This window comes from Anomaloglossus baeobatrachus, chromosome 5 (genome assembly GCF_048569485.1).
Source record: "Anomaloglossus baeobatrachus isolate aAnoBae1 chromosome 5, aAnoBae1.hap1, whole genome shotgun sequence".
Lineage (NCBI taxonomy): Eukaryota > Metazoa > Chordata > Amphibia > Anura > Aromobatidae > Anomaloglossus > Anomaloglossus baeobatrachus.
The window spans coordinates 358,707,178-358,727,600 of record NC_134357.1 but is presented as its reverse complement, the minus strand read 5'-3'; the positions used below and the strand labels follow the sequence as shown (position 1 = coordinate 358,727,600).

Below are 20,423 nucleotides of genomic sequence, written 5' to 3'. Positions count from 1 at the left end.
TTTAAAGGGAATCTGTCAGCAGGTTTTTGTTATGTAAGCTGAAGACAGCATGCTGCAAGGATTGACACAGAGAATTCAGGGATGCCTGTCTTGTCAAGATCCAATCTGTTGTTTAGTTGCTATGTTTGTTTAGGCACCAGGACTTATCATTACTCCACAGTCCGACACAGCTCCTCTCATTGACACCTCACTGTCGATGTACAATCTCTATAAAGAGTCTGGTGAAAGTGGAGCAGCTCCCTCAGCTCTGCTACATGGCTAAATCTAAAAAGTCTGATTGTGTGAGAATGGCTTCATCCAGTAATCTAAGTGATATATCATTGGATTCAGGGCCATCATGCTACTTTCAGATGAGATAGCAAAACCTGCTGACAGATTTCCTTTAACGACCTCTGCCTTTCCTGAAAATCAGATAACACCTCTCATCCTTTCCAGTCTATACAGCAAAGCCAAAAAAATTAACTACAGAAAACAGGAAGTGTAATCGTAACATGACTGCTCTACTGGCCAGTGGAAAGACTGAAACATTTTAAAGCTCTTTTTTATGAGTACTAACCCAAAAACAACCCTTAAAACTTTGAAACCTTTTTAGCTTATAAAATTTCTAAATAATTTGTCAGATTACTTATGCCGTCTTGTTAGCTTCACTGCCACAAACCCATGGTTGGCATTCCAGTGCGAGGTTGCTGGCCCTGCTCTTTTGACCATCTTCATGACACAGAACAAGGTTTCAAAAGAAGTTAGTGATGGGGGGGTGACTAATATCAAAGTTTAATTAAAAAATGAAAATATATTGAGATGGACCAAGTACTGCAGTAGAGGATTGAGGTCCAGGGTATCCGTACAAAGCATTCATTGGAGAGTTATAAAAAAAACAGGACCAGCTAAGTCATACCCTTTTCTCTATGCGTCATAAAAGAGGCTGGCTTTGATACTGTAATTAACAGTCTACAGACATCTTCACTCACTGCTCTAGTCATGCGCCTACATAAGAAATGCTGTCCTGGATCAAGTAGAAGACCAAAAGCCGGGAGCCAGAGCAGAGTGGAGACCAGAAGCGTGGGTTACCGGAGCTGATAGAACTATATAAGTTATCTAACCTCCTAACAAATATTTAGCCATAACCATTGCCTGGAAAGCGCTTTAAATATAATTTTGTAATAAAAAGCTGATTTCAATAATATGTCACTTCCTAGGCTGCTGACTATAAGAATGAAAGGTCAGCCAAGCCAACAGAGAACTAGAGAGGACACATTTCATCACATCCAATAAATCAGTTTAATGAAAAATTGTATTCGGATTAAAGAGTACCCATCATCAATCTGGGGCTGCTCTTTATATTTAACAAAAAAAATTGGCAGCCTCATCATATTCTAAAACGTTGCTCAAAAGGTTCCTTAATGTCTCCCAAAAGGCCCAAAAATTGCTTCCGTATTGTGCAATCCTGAGTGGGATCCCAAAACCCTCCATGGTTGTTCTTGTAGTGAAAGAGTCTGATCTTGTGAGATCTCTCTTTGTACCAACCAACCCAGTAAAGTTCATGGCAGCAGTGGGTTGGTGCAAAAGAGCAAGATCACACTTTCTCTGCAAAAGCAGCCATGGAGGGTTGTGGAATCCCACAGCCCAGAAGGTCAGGTTCGACTTTTGCTAGAAAGTTGGCTCTTTCGGGGGATATTGGAGACCTTCTAAACGACGTTGTTACTACATAGTAATTAGCTAAATCCATCAATCTTGGGATGCCAACATTCTAATTAACTGTCTTTTAAAGCACCACTCCGTTGTTTTTTGTTTTATTGCTTTGTTGGAGTGGTGCTTTAAATATAAGTTCCCTGCCCCCTGTTTTATACTCACCTTCTGGTGGCTTTATCTTCTATCGGCACCGCTATGGTCGGTCTCCTGTGATTTGTGACCTGCCGGCAGCTTCAGTGTTTCCTGGAGCACGCCAGAGGACACAACTCAATACAAGTCTACGAGAGCCTCATTGTGGCCTCATTCTGGCTCATAGAGATGCTTTTAGAGCTTGTGATGTAACTTCTAACTTCCAGAGAGTCAGAAATTAGTCAGAAGATGGCGCCAAAGCAGCGTCCCTTAAAGGTGAGGCCGCCGGAAGATGTGTATAAGACAGGGAGCAGGGGGCTTAGATTTAAAGTGTCACTCTGGCACTGAAAAAAAACTCTGAAGTGGTTCTTTATGCAATTTTTTGATAATTAAAATTCCGATTTTTTTCTCTAATATTTAATGCCACCATGTATAATATTCTTTTTATAAATTTGGCACCGTGCAGTTTTTTTTTATCTTACCCGTTGTTACAGTCACCCTATTTATGTCAGCAATGCACTGTAACAGTGAACATGATAAATCTACCTTAATAATGTGGACACCAAATTGCTATACAGATCCTTCATCATTTCTCCTCTGGTTTACTAGCGGTATCATTATTCTCCCAATACTCCACACCTCCTCCATGGACACATAGCTCCATATCCTTTGTTTTCCGTAATGATGGATGAGATTGGGATTTCTCATCTATCCGATGGCTAGGTTCATTTAGGCAAGGGTTCTGTTTTGGGTAGGCTGTTCTCTTTTATGTTGCTTGCTCCCTCTGGGTTGGACAGACCGATGTGCTTGATTAAAATTTTTTCTCTTTTTTTGTTGAGAGATCGATATTTTCATCATTACCACTCTCACTCTCCTTTAAAAAAACCTCATCTGTAGACGTTGCTTATGAGAAAAGGTTACAGAGAGTATATAAAAGACGGCTATACTGTTTGTCCAAGTTCACAGGCCTCATAGACTTGTCAAAAAGATACATGTTGTGGCTTATAGACCATTCAGTGACATAGGTACTCGGATTGTTTTGTCCTGTTGTCTCGTGTACATTTATATATCATTGATGTCCTTGATTTGCGAGGATAGTGACAATCGCTCTGTGTGATGTTCATTTCATGAATGCTAAAAGCTGGGTGAATCCTTAAAACCAAATGCTTAGGATGATTTTCTCAGACTATAGAATAAAACTGACAGGTTTGTTAAAAATCCCTTGTCATATTTATGGCCATATACAGTATTAATAGATCAGGAGTTGTAGTGCTAATCAATGCTCGGTTATTTTGTTTTTCTTGTAGAACCATTATTTTTTCATACACCTCCATATTTTGCACCTGGGATTCAGCAATACAGTCAGGCTTTTGTTTGCAGCTGGAGGTATGCCTGAGTGCCTAGTACAACCTCTGCCAAGGTCTTCTGATTCATTTTGTTATATACCTTTTATTCAAGTAAATACTAAAATGTGTTACAAAATGTGTTGATAATTTAACAGCTCCCATCACCACCCATAATCGGGAGACAATTTTATACTTAAAGGGAATCTGTCAGCAGGTTTTTGCTACCTCATCTGAGAGCAGCATGATATAGGAAAAGAGATTCTGAATCTAATGATGTATCACTTAGATCACTGGGTGCAGCCATTCTAACACAATCAGAATTTTTAGATTTAGCCATATAGCAAAGCTGATAGAGCTGTCCCACCCACACAAGGCTCTCTATAGACATTGTACATTTTCAGTGAGCTGTCATTTAGAGGAGGGGGCATGCTGGACTGCCATGTACTTGACATTGTAGTCTGAGCAATGAGAAGAACCTGCTGCTTAAACAAACAAAGCAAATAAACAACAGATCAGATCTTGACAAGACAGGGATGCCTGAATTCTATGTTTTAACCATTTCAGCATGCTGTCTTCAGTCTGCTACGTCTGGGTGTCCGCCTGCAGAAAACGTATATGCCTGTAAATTGTGCAAGACAGAGCACACGCTGACTCCGTCTATCCATTATAGTCAATGGCCCAGTCGGCGCATGAGTCCGAAACCCATTTTGTGGGGGTATTCAGACAGAAGCTCCGATGAGACCACTAAATATAAGTAAAAATGTAGTGTGAAGGGACCCTAATGCACATAGCGATGTCGCATTACCAGGATAATGTACGTAGTGATGTCATATTACAAGGATTATGCACACAGTGATGTCATAATACAGGCTAATGCACATAGTGATGTCACATTACAAGATAATGCACATAATGATGTCATATTACAAGGATACTGCATGCAGTGATGTCACATTACAAGGATAATGCACATAGTGATGTCACATTACAGGATAATGCACTTAGTGATGTTACATTACAAGGATAATGCACATAGTGATGTCACATTACAGGATAATACACATAGTGATGTCACATTACAGGATAATGCACTTAGTGATGTCACATTACAAGGATAATGCGCACAGTGATGTCACATTACAAGGATAATGCACATAGTGATGTCACATTACAGGATAATGCACATAGTGATGTCACATTACAGGATAATGCACTTAGTGATGTCACATTACAAGGATAATGCGCACAGTGATGTCACATTACAAGGATAATGCACATAGTGATGTCACATTACAGGATAATGCACATAGTGATGTCACATTACAGAATAATGCACATAGTGATTTTACATTACAAGGATAATGCACATAGTGATGTCACATTACAAGGCTAATGCACATAGTGATGTCACATTACAAGGATAATGCGCATAGTGATGTCACATTACAAGGATAATGCACATAGTGATGTCACATTACAGGATAATACACATAGTGATGTCACATTACAGGATAATGCACATAGTGATGTCACATTACAGAATAATCCACATAGTGATTTTACATTACAAGGATAATGCACATAGTGATGTCATAATACAGGCAATGTGCATAGTGATGTCACATTACAAGGATAATGCACGCAGTGCTGCAATAAGATTAAAGTAAGGTACACAGTGATATCACAGTGTAATGATAGTGCACACAGTGATATCAGAATATTGGCATAATATACACAGTGATGTCAGACTATTGGCATAATATACACAGTGATGTCAGACTATTGGCATAATATACACAGTGATATCAGAGTATTGGAATAATATACACATTGATATCAGAATATTGGCATGATGCACACAGTGATGTCACAGTCCATGGGTAATCTACTCAGTTATGTTACAACAAAGGAATTATACAAAAATAATGTCACATTCAGGTTTCATTCACACATCAGGTCACAAAACTGAAATTAGGCAAAAAACAACTCCTCCAATCTAACAATCTGTGCCTTAAGCGGGCTTTACACGCAACGACATCGCTAACGAGATGTCGTTGGGGTCACGGAATTCGTGACGCACATCCGGCCTCGTTAGCGACGTCGTTGCGTGTGAAACCTGTTAACGATCAAAATTACTTACCAAATCGTTGATCGTTGTCCAGTCGTTCCTATCCCGATTATTGTTGCTGCTGCAGGTACGATGTTGTTCGTTGTTCCTGCGGCAGCACACATTGCTATGTGTGACACCCCAGGAACGAGGAACATCATCGTACCTGCGGCCACCGGCAATGAGGAAGGAAGGAGGTGGGCGGGATGTTCGGCCCGCTCATCTCCACCCCTCCGCTTCTATTGGGCGACCGCTTAGTGACGTTGCTGTGACACCGAACGAACCGCCCCCTTATAAAGGAGGCGGTTCGTCGGCCACAGCGACGCCGCTAGGCAGGTAAGTATGTGTGATAGGTCCTAGCGATGTTATGCGCCACGGGCAGCGATTTGCCCATGATGCACAACCGACGGGGCGGGTGCTTTCACCAGCGATATCGCTGTGTGTAAAGCCTGCTTTAGAGGTAACAATGAGACTTCCTAGTAAAACTTTGAATGGGACAATATTATATTTTGATGCCACCTCACATATATTTCACTACTTTTTGTCTGAGTGGAACTGGGCACCATTGGATGTTTGCCCCATAGCCACTGCCATCCCTGCTAATCCCATAGTTACGCCCATTTGCCCATCTGTACTGGTTCTCCTAAAAGACTTATTTGTGATATCTTAATTACTTATGTGTTGTGTGATAGATGTTACTGTTTGTGTCTATGAATTACAAACTAGATTGAATTATATGAGCATCTGGCAATTACCTGGGGACATTGAATCTTGATTAATGAGCAACCAAACCCAAAAGTGATGCTCCCTGACACGGCCGTCAGTTGAGTTGATGCTTGTTTTTATACCACTCACTATATTTCTCCTTAAAGAACCTGATTTATGACCCACAATGAATCATGAGGCAGTATGGATGTGCGCTCATACACCGATCTATAACATGCTCATCTCGAAATCCTAGTAAAGCCTATGAGGTTGTGGTCTTGTCTGTTTTCCAGCTCTCTGCGATGGGAGAAGCTTTAGACACAGCAGTCAGTTGCCGGTAATCACAAATTTTGGCTACGTTACTGCTTTTATGAAATCTGTGTCGCCCCAGGCAAAGACCACTTCTGACCGTGAATGGAATATGCCATATGTTCGCTCTTACCTGGTATGGATTGTCTGCTAACAAATGCAGGAAAATGTTTGATCTGAAGACACAGCAGATTTCTTAGGACACCTGTAGATAGAAGAAAAAAAATGCTTTTTTTAAAAAAACGCCTTCTTAAGAGAAACCAGGAAAATATATTACTAAACCTGCAACATTTAGAGAGAGACTGGTTCATGTAATGAATGTATTATTAATTCTAGCCATGATGTCCTCTATCATAAAAAGGTGAAGGTTAAACTAATGAGAAAATCAGGCTCCGGTAGATGAAAGAGATGTATCCACGCTAAATGATTTCATTACTATAAATAGGGTTTTGTTTACAGAGCCTGAGGTTTCACCAGTCTTGTAACACTTTTAGAGGGAAAGAGCATTTATTCATATGGGTTATCCACCAATGCTTCCCAATGAGTAACGTGTAACCAGAGCCAGAAGAATGTTCTGGCACATGGGTAATTACACAGCCACATATAGAAAAAAAGGGGGGGGGGAATCCACATGAAGCCGCTCCTGAACTCTCTACCCCAACATATCAGACTCTCACCTACTGTGGAAACCTTGAGAAGGAACCTGAAAACCTACCTCTTCTGACAAGCCTACAACCTGCAGTAACCTTCAGTCCACTATACCACTGCACCCTAACCTACTGTATCCCCATCCATCCCCCTCAGCCCACTATACCGCTGCATAACCAGCTCTACCCTCACCTACTGTATCCTCACCATCCTCCTCAGTCCACTATACTGCTACATGACCAGCTCTCCCCTCACCTACTGTATCCCCCTCAGTCTACTATACCGCTGCATGACCAGCTCTACCCTCACCTACTGTACCTTCACCTACTGTATCCTAAACCATCCCCCTCAGTACACTATACTACTGGACCCTCACTTACTGTATCCTCATCCATCCCCCTCACTCCACAATACCGTTGCATGACCAGCTCTACCCAAACCTACTGTATCCTCACCCAACCCTCTCAGTCCACTATACCGTTGCATGACCAGCTCTATCCTCACCTACTGTATGCTCATCCTTTCCCCTCAGTCTACTGTGGCGCCCTGGACAAGCCAGGACGTCACAGGTACTGCAACAACACATCCCACACCGCGGTCAGGAACACCAAAGTCAAACACAAATCCTTGCTGCCTCCCTCCAGGGGCTGATGTCCACACCAGGTGGGGCGGAGCCAGGCGGTTGGCTCCTCCCACCGAGGAGTTCACAGTCCTGGTGGCGGGAAAGAAGGGAGATAGTAAAAAGGAGTGGAGAGTGAGAGTCCGGGAAAGTGCTAGTGGAGGAGCACACTGACCGTGTCCGGGTACGTGGCCCGGGCACATACAGCAAGGTTGGCAGACGGTGGTGACCGTCTGCAGGAGAGGCCGATTGAAGCACAACCGAAAGGACCGGGGACGGGCGGTGGCCCGCCGGTACCGGATCGGGCAGTGAAGAGAAGCCAGTACCATCCGGCAGGGCCTATGGACCCCGACCAGGCTAGGAGTTGCCGTTAAACCGGTCAAATCAGTCAGCGACGGGAACCTCTGGGGTTTCCCAGCAGTAAAGACCCGACTGAAGGCAACCGTCCAAACCGTGAGGGAGAGAAAGTTACCGCCAGAGCTAGAGCTCCCAGGGACAGAGCCTGCGGGCAAACAGGGCTCCCTTAGCCAACCTACCGCTGGGGAGCGGGTTCCCGGTGGGAAGCCATCGGGGCCAAGAACATAATACCGGTTCAGGGAGAGACAGTTACCGCCAACCTACCGGGAGTGACCGTCGCAGCCGTCTGTGGGACTCGTCCATCCAGCCGTTTGTTTTACCAGAGACTCCGTGTGCTTTACTGGCTGAGTAAGTACCACCGTGCCGTCTGGCACTGCGCTGCCCCGCAACCCTGCACCTGGCCAGGCCCTGCAATCCACCAAACGGACAACAACCCCGGGCCCCGGGACTACCAAAATGCCCCTACCCACGGAGGGGAGAGAAACATCTCAGCTGCTCCCTGTCATCGCTCCCGGGATCCCCGTACAGAGCAGCGGTGGTGCCCCAACCTCACCACACACCGTGGGTGGCGTCACAAACCGACATCCCAAACACCAACCAATCACCCCTTTCACTCACGGGCGAGGAGCGCCGCTTGAGTCCCTGGATCCGGCCCACCGCTCGAGCCACCGAGCAGCAGCAGCGCCGGACCCGAGCGTGGTGAGCGCAGCTCCCCGCCGCCCGCGACACTACTATATCGCTCTGTGACCATTTCTACCCTACTGTATCCTCACCCATCCCCTGTAGACTAAGAGCCCTTTTGGGAAGGGTCCTCTCTCCTCCTGTACCTGTCTGTGCATTGTTCATAACTATTGCACTTGTTTTTATGGATACCCCTGTTCACATGTAAAGCGCCATGGAATAAATGGCGTTATAATAAACAATAATAATATTAGAAGTTATGCAGACAGCCAAGTTAGCTTCAATAGTAAAAGGCACAAGTAGTTTCAGCTGGATAGGATCATTGAATGGATGCAAAAAAATGATGATGAGGACTAGAATGTCTCTTTTGAAGACTGAGTCACTCTATGTAGGCAATGTCATTGTCATGATCAGAGGACAGCTGTTGGAAGAGACCTTAAAATATCAGCAATGCTGAAGAACAGGTAAACAAACTATGCCCAGTAAATGAAATGGCATCAAGATCCCAAAGTGGATTTTTAAGTCTTAGGGGTACTTCACACACAGCGAGATCGCTGCTGAGATCGCTGCTGAGTCACGGTTTTTGTGACGCAGCAGTGACCTCATTAGCGATCTCGCTATGTGTGACACTGAGCAGCGATCTGGCCCCTGCTGCGAGATCGCTGCTCGTTACACACAGCCCTGGTTCGTTTTTTTATTGTTGCTCTCCCACTGTTAAGCACACATCGCTGTGTGTGACAGCGAGAGAGCAACAATCCTGAATATGCAGGAAGCAGGAGCCGGCGTCTGACAGCCTGCGGTAAGCTGTAACCAAGGTAAACATCGGGTAACTAAGGTGGTTACCCGATATTTACCTTCGTTACCAGCCTCCGCCGCTCTCACGCTGCCAGCGCCGGCTCCCTGCTCTCTGCACATGTAGCTGCAGTACACATCGGGTAATTAACCCGATGTGTACTGTAGCTAGGAGTGCAGGGAGCCAGCGCTCAGTGTGCGCGGCTCCCTGCTCTCTGCACATGTTGCAGCACAGCGACGCGTGTCGTTATGATCGCTGCTTCGGCTGCTGTGTTTGACAGCTAAGCAGCGATCATAGCAGCGACTTACAAGGTCGCTGTTACGTCACAGAAAATGGTGACGTAACAGCGACGTCGTTGTCGCTGTCGCTTAGTGTGAACCCAGCTTAAAAGTGAATCAGATACACGTGCATCTCAATAAATGAGAATATCCTCAAAAAGTTAATTTATTTCAGTAATTCAATACAAAAAGGGAAACGCAAATATTATAGAGTCATTACACACAGAGGGATCTATTTCATGTGTTTATTTCTGTGAATGTTGATGATTATGTCTTACAGCCAATGAAAACCAAAAGTGTAAGTGAAGTGTAAAAGATGATCATTCTCAGCTGTGTATACACATTTAATGCCACTGGACAGATGTGTAAACGGACCCTTCGCTTTGGTAAGTTCCGGTATAAAGTCAGCGAATATGGATCAATGGAGCATTCTTCATAGCAGATAATCATCTCAGAAGAGCCACAAATACCAAACACCGTGGCCACAAAAGTCCTGAGGAACACAACCTTTTCTCCATCTATGTAGGAATTTGTAAATTACTGTGGCTCTAAAACTGCATACGAATCCCATACAGACAGACACGCACAATTATGGTCCATACACAGTCTATTCTTGTCCCATCAGCGTAAGCAGCTTTCACCATCACAGAGACGCCTCTGGCAGTTGTCTGACAAGTTGCATCTGATCTGACTTTAGAATTACAATCCATCCAGTGAATCTTTCCTCCTTTGGGGCAGAGGTATAACAAGCTGCTAAACACGTCCCACAGGACCCCCCACACTTGGGAATATAACGTGGGTGAACCTATTCCTGCGATCAGCAGAAGTCATGCCTTGCAGTTAGAATACTGTGAGGTTACAGAAAGGAATAATTCTGGTAAAGAAGAAGCCATAGCGGGTCATGTGGCAACTTGTACTTATTCTATGTAATTCAAGAGAATTGAGGTCATGTGTATTCTTTTTATTTTACAAAATATACCTTTTCAAACAACTTCGAAAGCAGCAATTCTTTAATAAAATGTTGCTATTGGAAATACTCCCTTGAGATGCAGTTGTCTATTGATTTGTGCTTAAGAACAAAGTTTTCGCTTGTATGTAAGAACAACATATTTTTTAATGGATTATGATGGATCCTATACGTATATTTTGATTGGTGTAAAATTAATACTAAAGTCCAGACTTCTTCCCTATAGAGGGATCTGAACCCAGGCCCCAATTCCGCATTTGGGGGATGCTAACCATTGAATTTTACAGTCCAGTATTACTTTTTTTTTTTAAGTACAAAAGAATACAGTGGGAGGGAAAAACATGCCAATTTGCGATAAAACTATGCGTCTGAGTTTTTTACTGCATTACAGCCTGTACATTTGGAAAACTACACTGCCAATATGTGCTCTTTACGAACAGGACACATGGGCCTCTCGTGCAACAAGTAAATACACATACGGTTAACTCACTTATAGGACATAAAACACACACTGGACACAAGTCGCACACACCACAATACGTAGGATGCATACTGGATATTTAACTCATTTGACCCATACTACACAATCACTTCTCATGCATTACACACGCAGCTCATAAACAGGAGCCATGCCACATGTGCTATTCACTTCATCGCATAAGACTCGAGTCAATCATATTTACACTATTGTTGCCATGTTATCTCCAGCTAACATTAAGATACATCTACTCAACCTACCAAATCCACTGACCCACATCAGCCAGGGCCACAGCCACGTATCCCCAGTAAGCCACACTCCATTTTAATACGCACTACACTTCCTGACAGTGGATACAAAGAACTCTTTCTAGACGACTCAGAATGACTTAAAGATGGCCTCTATCCATCTGTATTGGATGCACTGAGGGCCCTCGGAAACAGGATCTGCTGTGGTATCTGCTACTAGCTAGCCTAAATATTAGTCAAATGTGTAGTTTGTTATATAAGCCTACTTTATTTAATGCCTACTGTGACAACTCAGGTTCAATGAGGAAGACCTGGCCACTTGTGCAGGGGTGAACTATTCTTGATTATGCCAGACATACTATTCCTTTGTTCAGTAAGTCAAGGGACATGAGCCATTGTTTCATGGTAGACTGTCCAGTGCCCCTTTTTGTATGCTAACTTGTGGAATGCCCCCTGATTACGAATTGCATCAGTCCCCTTTGGTGTACCAGTCTGTATCACTTAGAGGACAATTATGAAGTCTAATTGAACTAGAAAACAATGAGGGAACAGCCATGTTTATCTCCCTCAATCCTGTGAGGCCCAATGCCCTGAAATTGGCACTGAGGGATATAAAAAAAGGGTCTGCTCCTGTCAGCATTGTGATTCTACAAGACTTCAGCCTAAAGACCATGGTTCCAGCTGTAGGATTACAGAACTGCTCCACTATTGAACATTAAGCCCACAGGTTCTTTGGAGAACCTAGGTTTGGACTCTCCGTTCATCTGGCCACATACCCTGATGTTCTCAGCTTCCTAAGCTTGCCACTATCTACTCTCAGTGGGTGCCTGCAAAAAGTGGGGTGCTGCTGGCTGGGGTAGTCGCCTTGAATGCCCCGAAGTCACTGTCAAGTCAGTGGAAGGGTGGGACTCTGTCATTTGCACTATCTTGTGTCCTTGCTGAGAATATACTATATGCTGCTTTCTGCTGGTAACCAATAAAGTCTTACCGGAGTGTGGTACCTTCATCTTGTGTTGTCTGAGTAGTGTTCTGCCCACGGTGAAGGAGTATGGGCATTTAGTGGGATGAGCCCTGGCCTATGCAGTCTTTCTAAAGAGGATAGAGGATGAAAGCACCCCCTGATTCTCAGATACATAGTTTATTATATGGATCCTATTGAGCCTATGTCCAAGCTCAGAACAAAAGGTGGATGACAGCAATGGTGACCTGGATTTACTACAACTCCATTATATGAATACATAGACTGACAGTAGCATCTTATCAGCTAATAGTACAGCAAGACGTACTATGGGATGTGCTGTTACTGCAGGAGATCTGCAACACAAAGTCTCTTTCTGGTCTTGAGCCAATGCAATTTGAAATGCATCTCTCTCCATTCATTTTTATTGGGAGTTTTGAAAATAGCTCCAACAGAAGTGAATGTAGAGAGTTGTGCACGCACAGCTATTCTACATTTACAGCGAGATGGGTGCACCATTCTCATGCTAGCTGAGGGTGACATAAATTGCAGAAATGGGAACAGCCCTAGAATCTAGTCATGGCTCAACATATAATTGCCAATATGCCTGAATACCAGTTGGTCTAGACTTTTGATGGTCAACCCACCACTTTATGGAGGCATCAGATGTCAACTTGGCTGGCAACATTATACTCAATTCCCCAAGCCTTCCGTTTGCAACAGAATGGCCCATCCAGTAACTTACTATCTCTCATAGTCTATGGGAGATACAGAAATTGGCAACTAAGCATGCTTTGTTGTTTCTTTATCTCAATTTCTGGCCAATGAAAAGCAACGGCACCTCCCCAAACAAATACTGTATATAAGACTCCCCAATAACTACACTATAAGTACACAAATATTGGGACCTACCTCTTTATCATTAAATTCAGTTTTTCATTTAGCCCCATTATGACATGTATGATATCCTGCCCATAGCCCTACAGTCTGCCTTTAGTAACATTTGTAACAGAATGGGTTGTTTTATGGAGCATTTAGGAAATACAGCAAAGAAGGTGCAGACCATATAAAGTTATAGAGTGGGGTCACCAAGGGCTGAGAGGCAGAGTGCAGAAAAGACCCTAATTCTTTGCTGACTCAATAACAACAGTTCCTAATCTTATCTGGCATTTCGATCACTACAAACAAAGAGAACTTCATGGCATGGGTTTGTGATTCTCAATCCATGTCTGATGAAGGAGTCTGTTTTTGGAGAATGCAAGAACTGAATGATGCCAATTGTAAATTTTGTTGTAGGAGGATAAATTCTCTTAGGTTGTTTTTCCAAGGTTGTCCTAGGCCCTGTAGTTCCAGTGACAGCAAATCTTAATCCTTCAGCACGTCAAGACATTAAGGACAATTGCAGCTTCTAACTTTATGGAAACAATTGACAGAAGGCCCTTTTCTGTTGCAGCAAGACTGTGACCCATACGCAACGTAAGAACCATAAAGACCTGGTTGGATGAGTTTGGTGTAGAAGAACTTGACTGACCACATAGAGACCTGACCTCAACCTAATCAAACACCTTGGGGGCAAACTAGAATGGAGATTGTGAGATAGGCTTTCTCATCCAACATCAGTGTCTCTCCACACAAATGCTCTTCTGGACGAATGGCCAAAAATTCCCACAGATACTCTACAAAATCTTGGAGAAAGTCTGTACATAATAGTGGAAGCTGTTCTAGCTGCTCAGCGAGGATCAACTCCATAGTAATATCAATGGATTTAGAATGGGATATTATAAAAGCTCCTGTGGGTGTAAAGTCTAGGTGTCTGTGAGGTCTGGTGGTTTGCATGGTGGTGGGCATCATGGCAGGTCTCCAGGAGACGGGAGGGGGTTAATCTTTCTCGTGCCTCTACACACAAGGCGAGTCCTTCACATTCCTGGGCATGCTCCAGCTCTCCGTTGGGTCACCTATTGCCCCTCACTGGCCATAAGGGGGGCGGAGGTAGTGCAGGTGCTCTCTCTGGCAGTGTTTTTCGGGTTGTGACATTGCTGCAGGCAAGGTGCCGTTGCTCCCAGCAATTATGCAGTGCAGGGATCCCGGGACGCTGGGTCACCTAGCGTTAGCTGTTGCCAGGGGATATGGGACACCATGTCTTCTGGTTCAGCAAGGTGGTGGCAGGTTCCTTCCTCATCCCCTCACCCCCTCCTTTGCCTCTCTGGGTTGAAGGTGGAGACTAATACCTCAGCAGTGTCAGCTGACCCAGGAGAGGGATTTATAAACCCACCACACCCTCTGGTCAGTGCTGACTACTTTCAGTTGTTCCTGGGTAGGAAGGTTAGTAGTTTGTGTTGCTGCTTATTTTCTCTCTGCTCTGGTCTTTGGTTTTGGCTTTGTCCCTAGCATCCCCTAGTACCTGATAGTGGTGAATACTTTCCTTGCTGGTGTTGGTGCTTTTGATCTGACTTTGGCCCGTGTGCCAGCCACCAGCCACCCCGCTATTGTCACTTGGGAAGGGCTTTGACAATGTCCCCCCTTCAAGGACTGGAATGCAGGTGAAAAGTACCCCAGCCCTTAAAGGTGTATGGTGGCGTGACTGCTAGCGCAATGTGTGTCTGGCATACTGCATTTGCTGGCCTGCAGTCTGATCATCCCATCACTATCCTTGGCATTACAGCGTCCCAATACTATTATCCAAAAATTGTATGTACGGGAAAAATAAATTAGGGTAATTGGGTCTATTCTATGTTACCATAATCAGGACCACCAAGCTGCAATACTAGGAACTGCCACATGGACATCAGTGGCGCTGTTCCAGAAACAATGCTATTTTCTAATCCAAAATAATCCATTTTAGAAACTAGCAACTGTATGATTCTAAGGCCTGTGCTACACTCACGTGAAAATCACGCACGTGCCGCGAGACACGTTATTTCCCTGCGTGTTGTGTGAGATAAGTACGTGTCTTCAGTACGTGCGGGCCACGTGTGTTCTACGTGTGCTATTCGCGATAACACACGGAGAACCGGTAATTTGCATACTCACGTGGTAGATGCTGCTGTCCAGGGTGCTGATCTTCGGCTCCAGCCCCGCCCACTCCCCGCTGATGCTGCTTCCGGCCGAGCGGAGGGGCGGAGATTAGAGCCCGTGACAGCACGCCCACCTCCATAACAAGCTCATAACGAGCGGCGGCCGGCAGCAACTGTTTGCAGTGGAAGATTCTGCAGGGCTTATGTGTTTTTTTTTTTATTTTAAAATAATGACACGTGTTTCTCCGGCGCGTCTCACACGGGACCGCATCCACACTACATCCGTGTGGTACGGGTGCGGGCCGTGTGACACCCGTTCTGCCGGAGAACACGTGGACATGTCAGCGTGTGAAACACACGGACACGCGTAAGTACGGAACGGACACACGTTCCGTTCCAAAATACTTACGTGTGTCCAAACCATTATGAAATCATATGTCCACGTGTGTACGTGCCTCCGGTACATGAAAAAACTGCCAAACACCGGAGGCACGAACGTGTGACAGAGGCCTAACACGAAGCAGCACTTCAGATATTTTTACTGGGTTTCTGCTGTCACATAATTAGAGTAATACAGGGAATTATTTTGCTTTGGAAGGGAGGGGAACTCTGGAGAAATCTCATTATTGCTATTTACAGAATAATCTCAGAAAGTTTTCGCAAAAGTGCAGTTTCACAGTAACACAAAAGCATCTGGCTTTAATTCCTGACATTAGTGTTTACGTGAGGGAGGCATTGCTCTTCGGTTTTCCATATTAACCATTCCGGCTATATAATTTACATACACAAAGCAAGCAAGAGAAATATCTGCTAATGGAAGTACAGTAACTTCCTCCATTACTCTCCGTCCTACCTTTGGATGTAACCTCCATCAGCATATATTTTATGTCAAGGCGGCTTGTCTGGTGCCCGGTGTCTAGTCACTCAATAAATGGACTTCAATGCCATAGTGGCTTGTTTTTCTAAGTTGAGCGGGTGATATATGTCGTTAGGTTATTATTGATCGTCATCAACGGATGGCACAGAACAAAATAGTGGCGCTGTACCCACCCACTCAACCCTGAGTGGTTTTTTTCCCGGATTCTTGTAGACAATAGGGCAGAAATGCCAACGATATCAGTATAATGTCTGCAGCAAGATCTAGAGATGCCGCTCTATATGATGAAGGGAGATGGATATTGACTAGTGCTTATAGATAAGTGCTGCCAGGCAGCTAGCAGCCGCGGATAATCATGCAATATGAAGAGGGATCTTCCCTTTGTCTGCTAACGCATCATAGCGGTAGAAGATGGATGAGCAGGAAATATCTGAAGACCAGCTGGGTCCAGAGCTCGATCACCAAACGCAAACACTAATTAATCCCTGGTGTAATCACTTGTCCGGCTCATTAATCAACTTCCCCAAAGATCGTACTTACAGAAAAAGCACTAAAGGGTGTTTGAGATGTCTGCAAAGCAAAGCAGTCAAGTAAATAAAACTTCACAAGACTCCCCAACCGCCCCAGAAAATGATTACGCTTCAGTCTTGGGCTCTCAAGATGCAGCTTTATGGTTCTGTACATTGTCTCTAACACCTTGAATTCACTCAAGTACTTGCTGTAATTATGTAACATTGTACTTATGTCCCTCATTCATGAAAAGGAGGAAAGGAAAGATCTGGATCTGCCCAAACCACACCTGACTTGCCCAAAGTCTTAAATAAACAAGGCCTGAGCGGCTTGTGGTTCTCAGTAGTGATGATGGGCAGTCCGGCTCTTTTTGGTGATCCGGTTCCTATGGCTCCGTTCACCAAAAAGAGCCGGCTCTTTCCGATCCTTCTCGGCTGAGAAGATGAACACATATTTAAGATTATAGTGACGCCACCAAAGCCCCGCCCACCCGCTGCTAAGTCCCGCCCACTTACAAGAGGCCAATTAGATTGCTGAGTAGGCGGAGTCTAGCCGCGGGTGGGCGGGGTTTGACGGCGAAAAGAGCCGTTTAGATATTTTTAGTGGCTCACACTAGTGATCCGGCTCCTGTCGTTCATCTTTGTGTCGGATCGTTCGCGACCGACACATCACTAGTTCTCAGTGGTACTGAACAATGCAATACTTACAGTAAGGGGTACTTTGCACGTTGCGACATCGCTACTGCGATATCGCAGGGGTCAAATCGAAAGTGACGCACATCCTGTGCCGGTAACGACATCGCAACATGTAAAGCCTAGAAGAGAAGATGAACGAGTGTGAAACAGTCAAAAATCGCTGATCTGTGTCACGTCGGTCATATTCATAATGTCGGTGCGTCCGCAGGTACGATGTTGTTTGTCGTTCCTGCAGCACCACACATCGCTGTGTGTGAAGTCGCAGGACCGACAAACATCACCTTACCTGTGCCCGCCGTCCACCGGCAATGCGGAAGGAAGGAGGTGGGCGGGATGTTTACATCCCGCTCATCTCCACCCCTCTGCTTCTATTGTCCGGCCACTTAGTGACGTCGCTGTGACGCCAACGCACCTCCCCCTTGAAGGAGGGATTCTTCGGCAGTAACAGCGACGTCGCCATACAGGTATGTGCATGTGAAGCTGCCGTAGCGATAATGTTTGCTACAGCAGCTCGCACTACATATCGCATGTGCGACGGGGGCGGGGGCTATCGCGCTCGGCATCGCTAGCATTTGCTAGCGATGTCGCAACATGCAAAGTACTCCTAAGGCCGGTGTTCCACTTGCGATTGCCTCGCGTGTATCTCGCGTGAGTTTCGCAGTGCATTCATTACTCGTCACGGACTCACACTCTCCTCACAGGAGCGGGACGGTTGCATGTATCTCTATGCAGCTGAGACGCTCCTGTGAGGAGAGTGTGAGTCTGGGCCATGTGATGCACCACGAAACTCGCGCCAGATACATGCGAGGCAATCGCAAGTGTGACACCGGCCTAAGAAGAAAACTACAGCACATGATGTTCAAATGTCTGGTGTCATTTGTCACATCAGCATGTAAATGAAAAAAAGGGCAGCCAACAATGTGCCACTTACTGAGCTGCAGTTTTGATAAAATCAGAGAACAGCATAATGTAGAGACCCTGATTGCAGTGATGTGTCACTTACTCAGCTGCTTAGTGCAGTTTTGATAAAATCACAGTTTTATCTGCTGCAGATCTACTACTTTTCTGAATGCTGAGTTCTGTATAACCATTGGTAGCCCATATACAATGTAGACCGAAAGCTTCCAATCACTGGTGTGGGCGAGGTTATACAGATATTAGCTATAGGGGAACTGGTAGATCTGCAGCTAATAAAACAGTGATTTTATCAAAACTACACTTAGCAGCCCAGTAAGTGACATATTGCTAGAATCAGGATCTCTGCACCTACATTATGCTGCTCTCAGGTTAGGTGGCAAAATATAGTGACAGATTCCCTTTAAAGCTGTTCTTGATTAAGAGAAAAAAAATCTGCATTTTTTTCCACCCCAAACAGCACCACCCCTGTCAATCTGACAATCTGACAAGGCCCATGTATTATTATATGATATCTTTTATATATATATATATATATATATATATATATATACATACAGTACAGACCAAAAGTTTGGACACACCTTCTCATGTCTAGAACAGCTGTTAAGAGGAGACTTTGTGCAGCAGGCCTTCATGGTAAAATAGCTGCTAGGAAACCACTGCTAAGGACAGGCAACAAGTAGAAGAGACTTGTTTGGGCTAAAGAACACAAGGAATAGACATTAGACCAGTGGAGATCAGTGCTTTGGTCTGATGAGTCCGAATTTGAGATCTTTGGATCCAACCACTGTGTCTTTGTAGAAAAGGTGAACGGATGGACTCTACATGGCTGGTTCCCACCGTGAAGCATGGAGGAGGAGATGTGATGGTGTGGGGGTGCTTTGCTGGTGACACTGTTGGGGATTTATTCAAAATTGAAGGCATACTGAACCAGCATGGCTACCACAGCATCTTGCAGCGGTGTGCTATTCCATCCGGTTTGTGTTTAGTTGGACCATCATTTATTTTTCAACAGGACAATGACTCCAAACACACCTCCAGGCTGTGTAAGGGCTATTTGACTAAGAAGGAGAGTGATGGGGTGCTACGCCAGATGACCTGGTCTCCACAGTCACCAGACCTGAACCCAATCGAGATGGTTTGGGGTGAGCTGGACCGCAGAGTGAAGGCAAAAGGGCCAACAAGTGCTAAGCATCTCTGGGAACTCCTTCAAGACTATTAGAAGACCATTTCCAGTGACTACCTCTTGAAGCTCATCAAGAGAATGCCAAGAGTGTGTAAAGCACTAATCAAAGCAAAAGATAGCTACTTTGAAGAACCTAGAATATAAGACATATTTTCAGTTGTTTCACACTTTAAGTATTTCATTCCACATGGGTTAATTCATAGTTTTGATGCCTTCAATGGGAATTTACAATTTTTAGAGTCATGAAAATAAAAAAAAACTCTTTGAATGAGGAGATGTGTGCAAACCTTTGGTCTGTACTGTAATATATATATATATATATATATATATATATATATATATATATATATATATATATATATATATATATTTACTTGTATGTGTCCTTCTGGGTCAGCAGTGTTGTACATAAAATATTAGGTAGTTAGGGAACTCTCCATAAATAGCCATGGGCAGTTTAGAAATCCATATTTGTTGTTGGTAAGCTAGTATATTATACTAGAAGGTGGCCCGATTCTACGCATCGGGTATTCTAGAATTTACGTATTGTGTAGTTAATGTATGATTTTTGTTATATATATATATATATATTTATATATATATATACGGTATATATATATATATAGATGTTGTTGTGTGTAGTTACCAAGTGTTTGTGTAGGGCGCTGTACATGTTCTGGGTGTTGTCTGGGTGTGGCGGGGGGTGAGAGCGGTGTTGTATGTGTGTTGCGTGTGTTGCGTTGTTTGTGGAGCGCTGTGTGTCTGTAGCGTTGTGTGTGTGTGTGTTGCACGGTTTGTGTGGGTGTGGTGTGTTTTGGGGGAGGTATGTTTTGTGCAATGTGTGTGTGTGTGTTGCGTGGTATGTGAGTATATTTATGTATGCCGCGGTGTTTGTGTGTTGGGTGTTGTGT

The 20,423-nt window shown here is 44.4% G+C and overlaps 1 protein-coding gene across 2 annotated transcripts in view; it reads right to left on the bottom strand.

The window, feature by feature from the left end:
* Positions 1-20,423, bottom strand: part of RALY (RALY heterogeneous nuclear ribonucleoprotein) — a 325,218-nt gene that overhangs the window by 185,965 nt on the left and 118,830 nt on the right. For both annotated transcript variants that reach the window (XM_075349937.1, XM_075349938.1), the window contains exon 2: positions 6,419-6,490. The gene's annotated coding sequence lies outside the window, so the exon portion shown is untranslated. The remainder of the gene's footprint in view (positions 1-6,418; positions 6,491-20,423) is intronic.